General features: G+C 40.2%; 1 long non-coding RNA gene across 2 annotated transcripts; it reads left to right on the plus strand.

The window, feature by feature from the left end:
- The first annotated feature begins 1,344 nt into the window (after positions 1 to 1,344).
- Positions 1,345 to 4,492, plus strand: LOC143104062 (uncharacterized). 2 transcript variants are annotated; one of them, XR_012982989.1, is made up of 6 exons: positions 1,345 to 1,498; positions 3,194 to 3,323; positions 3,438 to 3,503; positions 3,914 to 4,003; positions 4,124 to 4,194; positions 4,321 to 4,492. It is a non-coding gene; the product is annotated as an uncharacterized LOC143104062 (long non-coding RNA). The 2 variants fall into 2 exon arrangements; XR_012982988.1 differs by lacking the exon at positions 1,345 to 1,498 and adding an exon at positions 2,755 to 3,080.
- Positions 4,493 to 15,698: the final 11,206 nt, after the last annotated feature.

The following is a 15,698-nucleotide window of genomic DNA, read 5'->3' on the forward strand; positions in this document are numbered from 1 at the left end:
ATTTAAAAGCCACTCTGCTAGGTGGCTATATAGTTCGTTTCTAGCAAACAGAAAATGTCAAGATAGCTAAATGTCATTACATCCTCTAATTGTCAAAATTTTATTGTCCATAATATTTAATAAATGTGGTGCAAATGAGGCTTGAGTCAGTGGATTCATTTATGAAAAGTGAGCAGCAAGTCAGGCAAAATAGGAATTATGAAAACCGTTTAGACTCTATGGCAGGGGTGGGCAAACTTTTTGGCTCAAGGGCCACATTGGGTTTTGAAAATTGGCCGGCGGGCCGCACAACAAACACCCCCCCCCCCCCCCCCCCGCCCCCCCACGACACACGCATAATATGTAGCCTATAATTTAGTATGAGAAGTATTTGCTTTAAAATATGAATTGCTTAAAAATACTGCTAATTTTATGCTGTTTAACAAATGTATAAATTGTGCACTGTCGCTTTAAGACAGTCGCTTTAATTCACGTTTATTTCTCAATTATCTTCTGCCTGCTCCGCTATGGCTAGTGCTGTACATACGGCTGGGCCCTCTCACAGTTTTTAAATGGTCAGTAGTGGGAACTACTGTTGCCTTCATGATTTCCTTTTAAAACTTTCTTATAAGGAGATATCAATTATCAACAATCACAAGCCAGCTGGAACCTGCGGCTCTCTCTCCCTCTCATGAGTGCAGACGCGTTCCCAATTAAATGGATTGCATAATGTTCACGTTAGATCTGCTGCAAAGGAGATAACTAAGAGTTAACTTAGTTTAACATGATGTTATCTCTATTTAACATGATGTTTTGACATTGACATTGTAAACGTTATCTAAGGAGAGTGAAAAGCAGTTTGCAGTAAAGCTAACCAACGTCGTCTCTATCGCAGGAAAAAAATAGCGAGCAGCCTGATAACTAAATGAAATGCTCGGCGGGCCGGATGAAAGTGCTTGGCGGGCCGGATCCGGCCCGCGGGCCGCAGTTTGCCCACCCCTGCTCTATGGGCTAAGCCCCGAATGTTTTCAACTGCCCTGCATATTGATTGAAACTATCGGCAGTGTGATTGATCTGTATTGTTGAAAACCTAAAACAAATGAAATATTTGACTTCATGTTATACAAGCAGAACTAAACTATGTTTGGGGGAAATATTAGATTCCCACTTTTACAGCCTATAGGCCTTAGGTCTATTCGAGAGATGCGCTAAAGCACAGCCAGCAGGTATGGTGCGTAATGGAGATTCCCCCACACAGCAGTAGACTCCTAGGCGGATCCGCCTTCAAGTCGCCAAACCCGCGTGACTGTCGCATTCGTTTTGGTGCCGCACAGAGGATCAGCTCCGCCTCCAGGCGGCTACTGTCAAACAGCGGGTCCTGAGTGGACCCATGTCGGATCCGCGGGCGCGGACGCGCCTGTACTGTAACGGTTGAATATGACTGTACACCAAGAGCCGAGAAGAGTCATACTAGTGGATATTTTCTTTGCTGGGACACGGTTGCGCTGAACCCTCTCGAGTAAGTGATATTTATTAATATATTGCGACATTCACAATAGCTAAACATTGGCCTTTGTGGTTTTATACTTATCATGTTTATTGATTGTAATGACGTTGTTTGATATTAGTGCAGACGTTTGTAATTTTGAGCAACAGGCTAAGTTAACGTTATTGTTAGCTGTGATGCTCATATGAGTCTGTAGCCTATTTGATTTAAAATGGGTTAGCAATTTCGGCAGAATATGTTATGGTAGTGTGATTTAAAAAACACACATTGTTTTTTAACGTTAGTCTGGTCTTGTCTGTTAATGTGTTGCTGTTGTCCATAGTCCATAGTGCTACTATGCTAGCGGCATACAGCTGCTATCGATAGCTAGCATGCTGCTAAGCGCAATTGCATAAGTTATTGCTAATGTCTGTTATACATATATATGTTTGAGATCACGTTTGCGATGCAATCCTTGATTAAGCTGATACATTGGCACTGGTATTTCAGTCAGTGAAGCACTCGTCTGCTATGAAAGCTACCTACAACTTTAGCATGTTGACTCACTGATAATGGTTTAGCCCTAGCTCAGGGGTGGGCAAACTGCGGCCCGCGGCCCGCCAAGCACTTTCATCCGGCCCGCCGAGCATTTCATTTGTTTATCAGGCTGCTCGCTATTTTTTTCCCTGCGATAGTTGGTTAGCTTTACTGCAAACTGCTTTTCACTCTCCTTAGAGAACGTTTACAATGTCAATGTCAAAACATCATGTTAAATAGAGATAACATCATGTTAAACTAAGTTAACTCTTAGTTATCTCCTTTGCAGCAAATCTAACGTGAACATTATGCGATCCATTTAATTGGGAACGCGTCTGCACTCATGAGAGGGAGAGAGAGCCGCAGGTTCTGGCTTGTCATTGTTGATAAGTGATATGTCCTTCTTATAAGAAACTTTTAAAAGGAAATCATGAAGGCAACAGTAGTTCCCACTACTGACCATTTAAAAACCGTGAGAGGGCACAGCCGTAGGTACAGCACTAGCCATAGCGGAGCAGGCAGAAGATAATTGAGAAATAAACGTGAATTAAAGCGACAGTGCACAATTTGTACATTTGTTAAACAGCATAAAATGAGCAGTATTTTTAAGAAATTCACATTTTAAAATAAATACTTTTCATACTAAATTATAGGCTATAAAAAAATGTATTTTTTTTAATGTGTGTGTCGTGGGGGGGTGGGGGGGGGGTTGTTGTGCGGCAATTTTCAAAACCCAATGTGGCCCTTGAGCCAAAAAGTTTGCCCACCCCTGCCCTAGCTTCTAGCTAGCTGTGCATTAACGTTTGCATTTTGCCAAGTTTGGTCTCATACGTAACTTTAGTGTCCTTCTGCCATCTTTGTAATGAAAGCCTCGGCATTTTAATCACTGTTTAAGTCGGTTCAGACAACTAATGGGTATTGGCGTCTGTTTGTGATTTATTATGCTAACGTAACTTAACTGTATGGAACTTGGTCCCCATCTTCTATTTTGTTTGTTCTGCAGCGTCAACTTTTATCTAACGTTATGATTGCCTCTGTTGGGTTCGCTTGATGAAGATACTTTCTGGGTTGTTAAAATGTAATGTGAACACATTCCCGTAGGATTCCAAAATAGACCAGAGATGCTTGTACTATATGTATATTTGGAAATTTTGGGATTGCAATAACCATAATGATATGGTTATTTAACAGCCATCGTTTCGGGGACTCTGATGAGAGTGAAGAAGAGCCAGTAAATGGTGACTTTGCATCTCTGAGGTACCTTCCAACTCGCCTGGTATATCAGTTGAAGCCTCAAGCCCAAGCCAATTGCACTGGCAAAGTAAGTAATAATCTCTTAACATTGAAATAACTAAATCATTATATTAATATTAGAGATATGGTTAACATTCTTAGTGCTAAAGACATTCCCCTTTCCTTGTATCTATTCCTCCAGCTCCACCATCTTGCCGAGTGCCAGGCAGCCGAGTCACTACCCCTCAACCTGGAGAAAACTGTTAAGGTAAAGACTGATCTCTGAAATAAAATTGAATACAGTGGCCCCATCTATATTAACACAGCAGTAGTCACTCTATTTCAAATCAACAGATTGCATCTGCATTACCATCTCAGATTTTCTGCATACTTCATACATTACTTTCAAAATCTCAGCCAAATATTTTGTCAGTTAAAACATCTGCATTCATGCAATATTGCCTGAAAAGTTAATTCATTATTATCAGATTGTATTGAAACACATTGATTTCAATGTCAATCCATTCATGGAGTTGATATAGATAGTGCATACCAAAATGTTGAAACATACAAATTCATATCCAGTATGACCAGAGATTTGTTTTTGTTTGCCATTGTTTGGCCCTGTAGCTCTCAGCCTACCATGGTTAACAGATCACAACCATTTATCTCCCTTAGCACCTCACCATGGGGCAGGACCGCAACACTCTTCACCACCTCAACTCCCTGCACCTGCACCCGCATTTAACATACGGAGAGTTACTCAAGGTAGGGACTGATCTCTGAAATATTAGTGAATAGAAAGGCCCCATGTGTATTATCAATGATGACTACCATTTAATACATTTTTTCCCCCTCTCGCACACCGCCCACCTCACTATGGGCCAGGAATGGCAGTCCCTCCTCAACTCCCTCCACCCCCACACCAGCCCTCAACGTGCAGCGAACAGAGGAGCTTTGTAAGTCATGTTTCTTTTTAAATTTAATCTCCTTAATACCTATCTCATATATTGTATTGTGTAAGCATACTTGGCTTTGGATGCTACATACCATAAACATAAACATATCTGTCTGTTTGATTACAGGTGCTGTGAGGAAAAACATGGTGACACGGTCAGCCACGGACGCTGAGGTCACCAAGCACGCAATTAGGTGTTTCAACTGGCGGTGGATCGGGCAACGAGGAGACATGTTCCGCCTCCATCCACACAAATGGATTAATAGGAGAAATAAGCATTAAACAATCTTTTTATTTAACTTCTTGTCATTCACCAGTTATTCATTTTCTGATATTTTAGATGTGCATAGCGCAGCATTTCATTGAAGTTGTAGCCTATTAGATAAAATATTTCATGTCTGCACTGACCTAGGCTGATAAAGCACTAAATTAGGTTTTGACCTCAAAATTAATGTAGAGTAGCCTAGGCAACGTAGGCTACTTAACAAAAACAGAATAGCTTATAACCTGTAACTTTCCATAAATGTCCTTTTAATATTTCCATTGAGTAGTGATCACGTTTGTACAGTAAATTGATGTCTTGACTTAAACCTTTTCTGTTAGGTTTATTGACAGTATTGTTAAGTTAAAAATACGAGGCGATGCTAATCGTAGGCCTATCTTGCTGTAGGCTAGGCCTAGTGATAGTTTTACTTTTATCCTATAGTTTATCCTATTTAATCCTACAGCAAGAACAGAAGGAATTTTGAAAATGAGATAAACGGGTCCGAAACGGACCCGGGCCAGATGAGCCTTTATGAGTCCGTTGCGGGTCCGCGGCGGATGCATGTATCAATTTACGGGTCCCAAACGGACCCGCCGCGGAGGTAAGGTTTTAATCGCGGATGCGGGGCGGATGCAGCGCGGAGCCACGGCGGGTCCGCGATCCGCCTTCGTAGCGGATCCGTTCCTGAGAGCATCTGGACTGCGATACGGGTCCGTTTCGCGGGTCCGTTCCGGATGCCGTCATACATCCGCGGCGGATCCGCCGCGGAGTCCTTTTGCTGTGTGAAGCGCTCGTATTTGGTCAAAACCAAGGACAGTGATCGAGGATAGGTACGTCCGTCCTTTTTACAATGCAACAAACTATTTAAAGAGCATCAAGCTATTCAAATCTCTATTATGTAAGCACAAATAATATAACAGTATATTAGTCAGTCATTTTTTATTAGGTTAAACAGTGATTTGATAAAGTTTTTTTTAAGGCCCACCCACAAGGTCTGGCCCATCCAAAACTGGAATCCTGGCGCCGTGCCTGGCCTAAACACTTTTGCACTTTGGACTTTCTTTCTTTATTCTTCTTCCTTTTCTTTATATCCTTTGCACAGTCTTGGAGTCAGTGGAACAAGCATTTCACTGCATTTATAGGCTACCTGTATAATGTATGAGAGGTGGGTCGGTCGCGAACGAACTAGTTCCTTCGAACGGGTCTTTAAAATGAACGACCTGAACTAGTTCGCCTTTCCAGTTCTTGTTCGTTCTTTCGTTCGTCGCTGAATCACACTGACCTAGTGCTGCTGTGAATGCCTCTGGCCCAGCTTCCTAAGGCCAGAGCCAAACCAATCGTATGCTGTTGTCTGTATTGTTTCTAAAACGTTCTCATCGAATTAGCCAATGAGGGGCATGAAAGCATAGCAACCGTTTCCATGAAAAAAAAACAAATGGGCTAGTGAGACTAGTGCAGGGGTGGGCAAACTCCGGCCCGCCAAGCACTTTCATCCGGCCCGCCGAGCATTTCATTTAGTTATCAGGCTGCTCGCTATTTTTTTCCTGCGATAGAGACGACGTTGGTTAGCTTTACTGCAAACTGCTTTTCACTCTCCTTAGATAACGTTTACAATGTCAATGTCAAAACATCATGTTAAATAGAGATAACATCATGTTAAACTAAGTTAACTCTTAGTTATCTCCTTTGCAGCAGATCTAACGTGAACATTATGCAATCCATTTAATTGGGAACGCGTCTGCACTCACGAGAGGGAGAGAGAGCCGCAGGTTCCAGCTGGCTTGTGATTGTTGATAATTGATATCTCCTTATAAGAAAGTTTTAAAAGGAAATCATGAAGGCAACAGTAGTTCCCACTACTGACCATTTAAAAACTGTGAGAGGGCCCAGCCGTATGTACAGCACTAGCCATAGCGGAGCAGGCAGAAGATAATTGAGAAATAAACGTGAATTAAAGCGACTGTCTTAAAGCGACAGTGCACAATTTATACATTTGTTAAACAGCATAAAATTAGCAGTATTTTTAAGCAATTCATATTTTAAAGCAAATACTTCTCATACTAAATTATAGGCTACATATTATGCGTGTGTCGTGGGGGGGGGGGGGGGTGTTTGTTGTGCGGCCCGCCGGCCAATTTTCAAAACCCAATGTGGCCCTTGAGCCAAAAAGTTTGCCCACCCCTGGACTAGTGGGAGAGCATGCGATAAAAAAATAACGATAATGTACATTAACAATTCCATTTTGCATTTCAATATTGGCATTTACATTTAAATATCTGTCTAATGGTAAATGCATGCTGTCTTTGTATTTTCTGTGTCATGTCAGGTTAATAAATGTCTCTTCAATCTGTCTCGTTCGTTCGTTCTCACGCCAAGACCTGTTTCACTTCGGTCTGTCGTTCTCGTTAAGTCAGTCACTCGTTCTTGGCAGAGTGAAGCAGAAGAAGCAGAGTGATTATGGCTCTGTAGCCTGGGCAAAATGGGGACTTGAAACCTTTTCATCAATATAATCTTTCTGCCAAGCCTTTAAACATGTTTGTCGGTGTAACAAGGTGATACATAGGAAGGGCCAATGGGCCAATCACAGTAGCCTGACTACGCCACCCTAAAGCCTAATGCGTCAGGGAATCTTTACGAGATTGTACCGCTTTCAGGTTCGTAACTACACAGTGGAGACACGAATTCCAGGAAAACAATATTTATTAAGACAAAAGGTTGGGCAGTGGGGATCTGAGGGTGGCAACTATGGATGTCCACACCAATATTTTACATGCAAGCATCAAGAAAGGCTCACCTGTTACACAGCAAAGGCACACCACAAAGCGATAAGCAATACACAAAACCACACCACACGTGTGCTTAGACTAGCCCCCCTCAGAGCCACCTCCCTACTAAATAAACATAAAAGTTACAAACAAAAGGACAAGACAGGCAACACAAAAACCAAACACAAAATAACCAAAGCAAAGAAAAGACAAGACAAGACAGCAGCACGACCCATGTTCCCCATCAGCATGACCGTGCTGCCTAAAAGAACAGAACACAGAAGATTAAACAATGAACACCACAATATACATAACAAAAAAAACAAATGTTTATGGGGAGACAGCATACCTGACGGTAGCACAGACAGGGGGTACACCAGTGGAGTCTACATTACTACTGCCCCTCTTAAGTAGCACTCCACTGGTGCCAGATTGATTATATGCCCCGCCCCCTTCATTAGCACTTGCAGGTGCTATGGTAAATAGCAGGCAGAGAAGGTCTACCTGCTACATCGGCATAGCTTACTGGGTCTTTGTTCCTTTATGAATGAACACATTTTTAAAAAAGAAATTAGCTGATCTAGCCATAGTCTACTTCAATATGTCAATTTAATGTCAAGATGAATGAACACATTAGCTACTGCTGTTTTGTCTAAAAGTACACATAATCATTTAGTTGCAGCTATATTTGCCGCTACAATTACAGTGTTGTGTTGACCGTTTTCACAAACGAGGAGCTGAGAACCTGCATTCCATGATTCACCGCTGAACTCCGTTGTAGGCTACCGGAAATGCGACTGAACGAAAGAACGAACGATTCAGAACGAATCATCTTGGCAAACTGAACGACGCGAACTGTGTCATGAGAACGAACGACAAAATCCACCTCTATAATGTATGTGACAAATAAACATTTGATTTGATTTGATTTGACAAAGATGTGTGAAAAGGCTGTATAATATACAACAGATGTGTGCTTGTTTGTGTTTTACACCACTGCTTGGTTGATTTTCCTATTGCAGTGCTCTTTATTATTTGCACACCTATGAAGTAGTTTAAGTTTTTTGGCCACATTATGCTTCAATATTAATTTGCCAATTATCTGCCATGTTGCTTCAGAGCTACACATTAGCGACCTGGCAGACATTTTATATGTGCAGATATATGGAAAAAGAAATGGCAAAAAGTGGTTTGCCTTTTCATTTGATTGTTCTAATTATCATTTCATTTCTGTCACCTTTTACCTTGAAACGGCAAATACTGACAATGACTTTTATGTTAGACTATAATGAATGCCAGAGCAGTGCCATTACTGATAGCAGTACTCTGCAAGTTGTGGTTTGCTAGAAGCTCAGTGACATGCCAAATGGTGTCTTTTGGTGACGGTCACAGTTATGTGAGTTTCAACCTGGAACAAAGAACGGCATGGTGCATATCCTGGAGGGCTGATGGGAATGACACGTGTCATCTGCCCTTCACATGACCATTTACCATCAAAATGAATTTGAAGATAATATCAAACTAGTTGCCTAAAAAATTGGCAAATTGTAACCGTAGCACTGTAACAAGTGTCCCTGGTATAATGTCCTGACGCATACAAACACATCAAACACAAATTTAGACTCACTTTCTTATCTACTATTGATTATCTCATCAGTCTTTAAACAACATAGACTAGCAACTCAATTGGCAAGATAGCCTCCATGGCAACACATGAGCTATTCTGTTTGTCAAGGCCATACACATAAGCTGAGGCAAATCAGGAAACGGGGAATTCATTAATGTTCCAATCCTGGTGTTCATGGAAACTTGACAGTCGCATCAATGACCATGCACTCCATCTTGCTGATGGCTGACAGCACCCCGTTTAAGTGTCCATAAAGACAAACAAAGCACTGGTCAAGTACACTTCAGCAGAGTTTGTATTTCAAAAAGCACTTGTGCTCTGAGTCCACAGCTACCATTCCTGAGTCACACACCCATTGCGCCAGCCACCACTCTCATATTTTAAGACTTATTATTTATTACTGGACATTTGATCCCTACTGGAGCCATTTGTCATGTTTTTGTCACTGTCTCTGCCAAGTGTGGTCTGTACTGCTTTATATGCCCTGTCTTATGTCCTTTTCTATGTCTGCTTTGCCCTGAGGGATACATAAAGCTTAGATAGGTATATTATTATTCCATCTGCTAGGTTTGGTATAATGTATTTTATTCCAAAATGCCATAGCAATTTGGACATGTGTCTAAATGCTTGGTGTTGGATAGATTTCCTGTAGAACAAGACATCATGTTTAAATTTCTAATTCACTTAGAGGATAGAAATCATGCATGAGCGATCCAAATGTTGTGACATTTCCAGTGCCATCTAGGTATGAGAAATGTTACAAATCAAGAAACAAGCCATCTGTAATTTAATAAAAGACCTTTATGTCACATGAGATGATTTATAATCTCTGTGTGCTCTGTTGCAACTTTCACTAGGACTTTATTACACTGATTGAAAGGAAAAGTGACAAGCAAAGTTATCCCATTCATAGCTTCCTTGTAAGTCATCACATTATGAAAAAAAAAGAATCTTCCCCGGCAATATCCAGGCAATTTCAAAGGCCTGGCATATACCTGGCACACTCTATAACTTTACTTGGTGAACTGTGAAAGCATTAGCACTTGTAGAACAGACATGAGGGGGCCGGGAATGAAACGGAGCTGCCTGCTGAGTATATTTATATTGGCTTGGAACATCCCTGGAAAGCTGTGATGGAGGGACAGTTTCACATGGTTGAAGTTTCAGTTTCTTACTCATTGGAAGAGTTACCAGTAAAGAGAGTAGAACTCACTTAATAGATACACCAAGCAACAAAAATCACCTCTGATGAAATCACTTACTGGTATCATATCATCTATCTGATTCCCAGCATGCTCTCTTGCCAAATTCAGGAAAATAACCCATGAAATACAAGGACTATTTATTGACGTACATCCACTCTAAAATGGGCATTTGACCTCCACAATGATCTTGTAAAGAAATTGGAAACAATATGTTGCCTGCAGTGTGTCGCTTAGGCATAATGGAAACAAAAAAGGTTTGTACAATGTTACATTTTGTTATGACACTCCAATTTTGTTTAATATTTTGCCACTGTACCAATTTGTTCTTCTTGATTCCTACGGCTCTGTCCTTAGAGTTGTGAACACACCTTACACATGAACCCTCTCGTCACCTTCATAAAGGCACATGTGACTTTGTTAAAGCCAGTAGAAGACAAATGGTTCCAGAATTCATTCCCCATCCCCCTAATTCTTCACAACAAAAAGACATCATATATGTTGGGGGACGTAAAGAATGGATAATGTGAAAAATGCTGCAAAGGCTTGCAGGCTATTTTGAGGTTTTATGTGAAATTATTGTTTTTACCCAAGGGGTATTCAGTGAAAAATGAGACTTTTGACAAGAATAAATGTAGTTCAGCTCAACAGAGAGGTGTCATTCATTGTCCCCAAAACATGTGCCCACTCTGGACAGCCTCTGTTTCTTTGGTTAGATTGTCATTGAAGCTCTATTTCAGCTTCCATTATTACAACAGAAGAGTAATCTTGTGTGAGTGATAGGCAATTGAAGCAGTCCCTTTTTGAAAGATGTTATCATCTCCGCTCCTTAATCTAAAATCCTTCACTTCCCACAGTGAGGGAAAAAATACTTAAACCTTTTACACACGCAGAGAGAGAGAGAGAGAGAGAGAGAGAGATGTTTTGTGTTAAAAAATGTTGCAAGTTATAGGTTGGAATTAAGTTAAAATTTTATGTAAATTAGCTTTATGTTATAATCCTTTATACATATACAGTATATTTAAATTGGGTATTCATAAAGACTAAAATATGCAATTGTAGTAGTAGTATCAATAATGATTACTAGGGTTATTTAGATATTATTTGAAAGCCAACTCTTCTCCTATGATGTTACTTAACACTACAGAATGCAATTTACCTATAAAAAAGAAAGATTTAAAAAAGGCCTCTCTAATGGGTTACTCAGATTACATGATTTCAACCTGATTTTGCCACGATCTTGTCCTAGCCGATACATTTCCAGCATCATGTATGAAAGGTGGGGAAAAACACTGAAGGAATTCTATAGAATTATATATAGTATAGCATGTCAGAATTTTTAGGGGAATCTCCTGATACTTTGTTGACGCTGACACTATGTTGACACACACTGTCGAACTTTTTGTCAAAACGGGCCTGATTAACATTATCTCAAATCCATTTCTAGAGGATCAGAAATTTGAATATGTCTGCATCTTCCTATGCTAAATAAATCTTTATTGTTCCTCATAGCTTTAACCCATGACATTCTCCTGCAGTACCACCTAGGCAACATGTGCACAAACTTGATCAATGAGAACCTAGGTGCAAATAAATATAAATGCAAAACCTACTTTTTGAGTAGTATGTGTATAATAATCAAACATTCAGGCTGGGGGCCCATGTCTCCCTTTGTGAATTGCTATAGGAGCCTTTTAGGGTCTCTCAATAGTCAACTCAGGAGTCAGCAGGTTTGACCTCATACAGGGTTTCAGGGCCCCTGGACCCTTGACATCTCTGGTCCCCTGGGCCAGTGCTTGATAGGCCTGTTCTTTTGTGTGCATTCATGTGTTTTTACTGTATGTATAAGTCTGTGTGTGTGTGTGTGTGTCTGTACAAAGTTGTGTGTGTATCAATAAATGCGCCTGTGTATTTGTGTGTGTGTGTGTGTGTGTGTGTGTGAGTGTTTGTGTGTGTGTATTTTGTAGTTATGTATAGTATGTATTAATTATGTATACCTGTTTGTGTGTGTGCCAGTGTATTTGTGCTTGTGTGTCTGTATAAACTTGTGTGTATTGCCAGTGCCACATATATGTGTCTGTGTGAATAACTGTACTTGAGTGTGTATGTGCCTTTGTGGGAATCTGTATGTGTGTGTGTGTGTGTGTGTGTGTGTGTGTGTGTGTGTGTGTGTGTGTGTGTGTGAGAGAGAGAGAGAGAGAGAGAGAGAGAGAGAGAGAGAGTGTGTGACAAAATTCCACCTTGTCTTGGGTGAAGTAGGGAATGTATGTAGCATGTTATATGTGGTGCTGTGCCTATAGGGATGTATGGGTAACAGGGTTGTGCACAATTCGAATTGCAATTTTGCTTCCTGTTTGCTACCTCAATTGAAATGCAAGTGAAATTCAAGAATTGAATTGGAATTTAAGAGCCAGTTTCAATTCAATTCTGGAATTTTGCACAAACCTGTTAGGTAAAGACATACAGTATGTATACAGTACTGCAAACATCTGTTGAACCTGTTTGAGGGCTCTGCCTTACAGCATACAGCAGGGGAAATAAGTATTGAATGCATCAAAAAAAATTTCTGTAAATATACTTCCAGTGAGGCTATTCACATGCAATTTTCACCTGACATTAGTTTTAACTCAGGGAATCCACACATATAAAAAAATCCAAACATTTAAGTCCATAAGTAGAGTAAAGTAAAAAAGTACTGAACACGCTAAGAAAAAACAGTACACTAAGGCAAAGAATGACAAGGAACGAGCTGGAAGCTATAAGTACTTAGAGAGTAATTATCCCTCCTATCTGTGCAAATTAATATAAGCTGGGTTAGTACATATTGATGGGCTATAAAAAGGTTGTTGTTACCAAGGTGTCATACAAGAAACATTTCATGATGGTTAAAAGCATGGGTCTCTCCCAAGACCTTTGCAACCTTATTGTTGCAAAAAATATCAATGGAATTGGTTACAGATGCATTTCAAAACCTCGGAATCTTCCAGTAAGCAGCATTGGGACTATTATCTGCAAGTGGAAGGAATATCACTTCATCATCAACTGGCCATGGACAGGATCTCCTCACAAGATTTCTGACCAGGGAATTAGAAGGATAGTCAGAAGAGTAACAAGAGCCAAGGACCACTCAGAGAAAGCTCCAGAAAGACTTGGAGGCAGCAGATACAGTTGTTACAGAGAAAATCATAGTTAATGCACTCAACCACCATGGCCGCTATGCACGCTCACCCTGCATGACTCCATCACTGAAGAAAAACATTTTTTGCTACAACATTTGGACAAGCCTATGAAATTCTGAGAGAATGTAGTCTGCTCAGACGAAAGCAAAATTGAACTTTTTGGATGTCATACTACACACCATGTTTGTAGGAGAATTAGCACTGTACATCACCCTAAAATACCATACCAACAGTGATGTTTGGAGGTGGAGGCATCATGGTGTTTTTCATCTCATGGTACTGGCAGACTTCATACAGTTGAAGGAATGATAAATGGGAGAATCTTGCCATCCACCAGGATGAGGATAAGACATGGCTAGACCTTCCAGCAGGACAATGATCCACAACATACAGCAAAGGAAATTCTCAATTGGTTTCAGAGAAAGAAAATCAAGGCCCTGACTTAAATCCAATTTAACAGTTCTGGAAGTTAAAGTTCTGGAAAATCACATCTGAATACTGACTGATCATACAGGAAATGGCTTTGCCATATATATCATTACAAATAAAGGCTCCACAAAATATTTAAGAAATTTCAGATAGGCACATTCAATACTTTTTTGGAACCTTTGTCTTTGAATGTGTCATTCCACTTTATTACACATAACTCTACTTATGGACTTTAATGTTTGGATTTTTTTAAAAAATGGGTGGATTATCTGAGTTAATACTAATGTCTGGTGAAAAATCCATGCAAATAGGCCCACTGGAAGTATACTTATTGAAATAAATTTTGACACGTTCAATATTTTCCCCACTGTATATGAAATGCTACATATACAAAGATATATTTGTTTTTCAGTTATAAGCCAATGCACATCAGTTTGACCTTTGGAACTAATTTGGCCATGCATTTAATAGATAAGTATGAATGCCAAGAACATGAGCATATTGTGGAAGTAATTATAAAGGGCAGATATTCACTCCAACTTGAAAAGATAAACCTGTTATGTGTTTGTTTAGTTGGTCAGGAGACCCTGTGACTCATACATGGAAAGCAAAAGGGGGCAGACAGGGACAAAAGAGGCATAATGTTTGCATTTATGCACTCGCAGACTGCCAAAGCTGTACAAAGTCTATGCAGGACTGGTGATATGGCGCATTTGAGGGTGTTTAATTAAATGTGTGTCCTCTTAGGCGGTTACCACAAAAACATCTTGTGTACATCTGAAAAGAGAGCTTAATATATGGCAGCACCAAATACGGTTAATGCTGCCATGGCAACAAAAGTATCATTAATGGAAGTGGACTTTCTATGATTGATATCTGCTTCACTACTATGTTAGTTTCCACAACCATCATTCCAATATCTTCATTTATGTTGCCACTAAATTCAGTAATGTTTGTTTAGAAGTGGGAAGAATATTAAGCAGAATCAGTGCTTGAACTTGATCACTGATCATGATTACATTGTGACAGCATCTGTCTTCTACAAGAACATACAAAACAAACATGTAAGCTATAATACTAACATCCTGTTAGTGTTCCTCAGCCTGCCTCTCCCCATGCAGCAAGTCTTCCCTGCAAGGCGCCACTGCAGCAGCCCCAGCTCCTCTCCTCTGCTGCGTACCCTTGCTCCTCTCCTCTCCTCTGCTGCGTACCCTTGCACCTCTCCTCTCCTCTCCTCTGCTGCATACCCTTGCTCCTCTCCTCTCCTCTGCTGCATACCCTTGCTTGGGATTCGCCTGCTCAGGCCATTGATAGTAGTGGGGGCTTGTGACTGGAGTTTGCTGGTGGTTACCATGGGAACTAAACAAGTAAGTAACATTGCTGCCATAGAATATCAACTCTGAAGTCCCACTAGTAGGTGTACAGTCAGTGAATGTTTCCGTAAAATAAAACAGTAGCCTTTTTTATGTTATGGCAACCCACCCATTTGATATCTTTATGTAGGATATCTATCATATGATTAAAAAATTAATGTTTCTGTTTTGCTTGTGTGCCTGTAGTTGCTGAGGTGCAGCTCCGTCTGCTAAAATGACCACTTATAAATTGGCAGAAATACACTTTAGAAACTCATGACTTACTTACAGTACTTACTTTAAATTATTGAAACTCTTTATGCAAAAGGGACTTTCACAATGCTATGATCCCAGTAGACTACTGTAAGTAGGCTATTGTATGTATTGTATGTACTGCAAGTAGCCTATACCATATTGTTCAGACTCTATTATTCTTTAAATTCAACAACCTTTGCCAGAAATGTGGACCAAAACCAGAACTGACAGAAATACAAAAAGAAAACTGTCCCTGTGACCAACCTCTGGTGGAAGTCTGACTAATTATGGTTATTATTTTTAATATGAAAGATGACATTTATAAAAAGATCATCGTTGAAAACTGCTGACAGCAATTAGACTTTCTAACATGAAAAGTTCTGGTCCTTGAGTATGATTGGCTGAATGGCATTCAATGCCATTGTAAAACT

The sequence above is a fragment of the Alosa pseudoharengus genome, unplaced genomic scaffold (assembly GCF_046254945.1).
Source record: "Alosa pseudoharengus isolate Yale_2024_CS ecotype anadromous, Long Island Sound unplaced genomic scaffold, YU_APseudo_1.1 YU_APseudo_1.1_scf_5, whole genome shotgun sequence".
NCBI classification, from domain to species: domain Eukaryota; kingdom Metazoa; phylum Chordata; class Actinopteri; order Clupeiformes; family Clupeidae; genus Alosa; species Alosa pseudoharengus.